General features: G+C 37.1%; 1 pseudogene; it reads right to left on the bottom strand.

Moving 5' to 3' along the window:
• Positions 1 to 2,745: 2,745 nt before the first annotated feature.
• On the bottom strand, positions 2,746 to 4,020 carry LOC149153828 (cell division control protein 48 homolog A pseudogene; annotated as a pseudogene).
• Positions 4,021 to 4,719: the final 699 nt, after the last annotated feature.

Here is a 4,719-nt window from a genome sequence, read left to right as displayed (position 1 = left end):
GGGGCATGCTAATAAAAACATGGGGACTATATGGGCACAATAATACAATAAGGGGTTTGCACTAATAACAATAAGGGGTTACACTAGTAGTATAGGAACCTAACATGCCCCTCTCCTTCAAAAAGTGTTGTCCTCAACGCTTGAGTAGTTCTGGATGCTTCTGTATAAAATTATCATCCTCCCATGTGAAATCTTCAGTGGTTAAGTTCTTCCACTTGATAATATACTCTAAAATTGAATGATTTCGTAGCTATCGGGTTCTGGTTTTTGTGACTACTTCGAGTTCCAATATGATTTTTCTTTCCTCGTAAAGTTCCGACAATATTGTTTGAACTAGGAGCTTGTCACCTATAACCTTTTTTAAGCATGAAACATGGAGAGCTGGGGGCACTCATGAAGATGCAAGAAGCTCTAATTTGTATGCCATTGTACCAATATTTTGCAGCACCTTGTAAGGACCATAGTACTTTGGTGATAATTTAGTATCCTTCTTAGCTTGATTGAGGGACATTTGTCTGTATGTTTGTAGCCGTAGAAATACCCAGTCGTCTACATCAAAAATTCTTTCGCTGCAATGTTGATCTACATGTTTTTTCATTCTATTCTATGCCAAAGTGAGGTTATACTTTAAGAGTTGGAGAACTTGTTGTTGTTAAGGGTCTACCTTAACACCTTCATGAGATACAATGTGACCCAAGTATTCCACCTCTTTTACTCCAAAGAAACATTTGGAGGTTTTTGCATATAATTGTTTCTCTCCCATAGTCTGAGCACTCTATCAACATGTTGAACATGATCCTTCCAAGACTTGTTGTAGATTTGTATATCATAAAAAAAATACTAACACAAATTTTCTAAGGAAGGGTTTGAAAATAGAATTCATCAAACCTTGAAATGTAGAAGGTGCATTCGTAAGGCCAAAAGGCATGACCAAAAATTCATAATGACCCTCATGAGTTCTAAATGTTGTTTTTGTAATGTCTTCAGTCTTCATTCTGATTTGATGATATCCTGCATCAAAGTCCAACTTGCTGAAGTAAATTTCTCCATGCAATTCATCCAATAATTCATCAATGGGAAATTTATCTTTAATAGTGAGCTTATTGCGCTCCCTATAATCCAGACATAGGTACCATGATCCATCCTTCTTGTGCACCAATACTACTGGAGCAGAGAAAGAACTTTGACTAGGTTGAATTATATGAGCCTCTAGCATTTTTTGCAACCATATGTTCAATTTCACTCTTTTGTGCAAAGGGATATCTGTAAGGCTTGATGTTTGGAGGAACACTTACTGGAAAATGAATAGCATGATCATGATAAAAAATAGGTGGGATGCCTTTGGGAGTCTCAAATACCTTGGAATGATTGTCCAAGACTTTTGAGAGATCTAGAGAAATAGATAATTTTGACGTGGGTGTTAGAGCCTAGATCGACCTCAGGCTGAAGGGAGGCAATCTTAGGATAACCACAAACCATGCTTAACCTGGTAGCTAGCCCTATCAGGTTGGGAGAGGGCTCTCTCCTTGTCAATCTCAGTGGAGATGACTGAATCAAATATAGATTTAAGGCTAGTTATAGTAGCTCAGAGGATTTGATTGGATTTGTTTTGGGTCGAAAACAGCAAGAGAAAGGGTGATTGGACTATGGAATCGATGTCAGTTTCTACTGGTAAACTTGGGGCAAATTAAGTGCCATGTTCAGCGAAGTGAAGATTGTAAATGTCAGAAGTATAAGGGAGAAAGCCCGCTGCCCTACAAGCATCAAACAAAGGATGGATCTGCAGCAACAACTTTAGATGAAAGATAATAACGAGGTTGCTCAACAGAGCATCTAGCAACGGATGAATTCTGCTAAGACTACCATTACAACTAACAACAAAATCATCATGAAAGGAGCATCATTATGGATGAATTCCTAACATATCACTTAGATAATGCTGAAACAAAGGAGAAAAACATAATGTGTAAATGAATTACAGGAGAAAAAACATACTGAACATTTAAGCACTGTGATGAATCCCAGGCCTAAAGGGAAAAAACTACTTTATTATGATATTCAATAAAACTTTACACAGTCCAAATGCTTCTTCTTGTTGCAAAAATCGAACCTCTATCTTTTAAAAATAATCCTATATATAATATTACATATTAATTATTGATTCCTAAACATAGGAATCAAAATAATTAAAATAGAAAAAACAAACAAAAACCTAAATATGTTTTTATGCGGTCAAATTACCTAAATTAAATTATAACAAAATAACTAATTAAATCTCAAAAATAAAAAAGGAACAATTAATTTGTTGCCACAAGTTGAATTGCCAAAATCCGTTGTGGAACATCGCTGGAAATCAGGGATAATTTGGGATGATGATCAAATCACCCTCCACCTACGCTCTGTAGATGCCTTGGGTTCCTGAAATATTTGCCATTTGTTCGTTGAATACTTTGAATGCTGCCACCTTGCACCTGCGCGAATTTTGGAGTTTGGTTGATATTATGCTTCAGAACTTTGCTACCTCACTATCAGCTGTTTATTTAAAAATGTAGCCATTTGTTACTGCCAAATTGATAGATAATTCTCCAGGCCAATAGTTCACAATTTGAAGGGACTGATTGCGAATTCAAAGGACTTTAAGATATCTAGAAGAACTGTTGTAGCCAAGAATTGTTCACAACATATTTCTCCAAGCTAGACTTCAATTTATTGATTGTTTGAAAAGCTTGTTCATAATCCATTTGATCAAGAGGCAATGTTGTTAGGCCTATTTGTTGCTCCCATGATAATCATAGAGATCGAGATTTTAGACCATCCATCGATGTCAATAGTTGATATACAATGCACCTCTCTACTTCATTTGTTTTCTCCCTCTTTGGAGCTATGAAGTCAATTTCGTCAATGAAAATGATAGAAGGAGCATTCTTCTCTGCTTCTTCAAAAGCCTTTCTAAGATTGCTTTCATTTTCTCCAGCAAGCTTTGACATAATTTTCAGGACCATTATTTAGAAAAAGAAAGCCCCAGTCTCATTTGCCGTTGCCCTAGCAATCAAGGTTTTTCCTGAACCAAGAGGACCATAAAGCAAAATACCCTTAGGGGGCTTAACACCAATGGATTTGAAAAGTTGTGGATGCCTTAGTGGTAATTCAACTAGTTCTCTGATCTGTGCCATTTGTTTCCTTACACCACCAACATCATCATAGCCAACGTCATCCAATCTGTCTTCATCTTCTCGTTTTATTGGCTCTTCTTTACAAAAAAAATTCAGTATCTGGAGAAACAACACAATACTCACCAGGATCTGTCTCAATGATTTTAAATTCTACACTTCTCATTCCTCCTTGCACTAGAAAAAGGTCTCCTTTTCTTACTAGGCGATAGGTTTCCAAGAAGTAAGGCTTCAAGAACACATCAAACAATTTTCCTGTAACACTTTCAATTGTGTCATATATAGGAAGAATATGCACACACTTCCTATACTTAACATCTAGGCACTAATGAACTGAAACTATATCCCCTAATCTTACTCTTAGATTTGACCCAACAACTTTGTTCATTCTGATCTTATGCTCTTCACAGGTATCATCAGCCAGAAAAATGCAACCTGTATCCCTTCTCTTTTTACCCATAACAAGGATGGTATCACCCCGGAAAAACTGCAATGTTTCCATTGTTTGCGAATTAAGAGCCACAACCGAATTATCATCATTTATGGATTCATCCACAACTAACCGATTAGGAGACTTCTTACGCTCAATTATTGAAGTACTTAATTCTTTCTTTGTTCCCTTCCACTTTCTTTAGCTCTTCCATTCTCTGAATGTGCATCTTTTGTGCGCTGACTACTTCTTCACATGCTTGGTTGTACATCTCACCCATTTCAGTTCAAGCTCCAACTTTTCTAGCTCGTTTTCAGGTTGTGACTTCATAGACATGCTTGGCGGTGAGGATGTGCCTGAATAATTATCAAATGATGCAGATCGCTCATCTTTGTCCTCATTAGTCATCCTGATTCCCATTTACTCTCGATATTCTTGAAATCAAGAAGCGTGGTTGATTTCCCAACTAGAGGTTCTGCCTCTTCTGGAAAATTGCAAGTCCTCGAGATAATTTCGTTGTTGGACCTGATTGACTCTAAAGAAGTTGTTGATTTCACTAAAGAGAGTTTTCCTTTTGAAGATTCAGCTAACTCTAAAGCTATGCTGCTATTTGCACTACAAGCAATGTTATCAACAGAACAATCTTGGATGGAGGATGTCCCTTCTTTTGAATCTAGAGAGACTTGAGCCATTCCTTCATCTTCATCATCTCCAATACCATACACTGATCCAAGAAGGGAGAGGCCCTCTCCTTGAATAGTACCCTTCTCAATATGTTTTCTTATCAACTTTGTTATCAGGATTTAAAAGTTCAGGATGATTGACCAGGAATGGATTACTTCCCTGCTTCACCCTCAGAACAATTTCTGACTGCACTCCCTGCTCACTGACAGCTTTGCAGTTCTAGCCATTATGTGATGTGTTTTCTCCGTAGGTGGCTACACAATACTTAGTCATGACTCATCAACAGTATTAAGGCCTTGAGCTTCCCATTGAAAATCATTTCTTGACTGAAAACATTACTACTATAAAGATTCCAGATTGATCCTTTTGTTTTCACAAGATCACCAACAAAACTATAACTCTGACCGAAGAATTCTTACATATGCTTTTCTTTAA

Source organism: Pinus tabuliformis, chromosome 9, assembly GCF_031772625.1.
Source record: "Pinus tabuliformis cultivar Carrire ecotype Pingquan chromosome 9, CPIR1, whole genome shotgun sequence".
In the NCBI taxonomy this organism is placed as follows: domain Eukaryota; kingdom Viridiplantae; phylum Streptophyta; class Pinopsida; order Pinales; family Pinaceae; genus Pinus; species Pinus tabuliformis.
The sequence above is the reverse complement of the archived record's forward strand: the minus strand, read 5'-3'. Positions and strand labels throughout refer to the sequence as shown.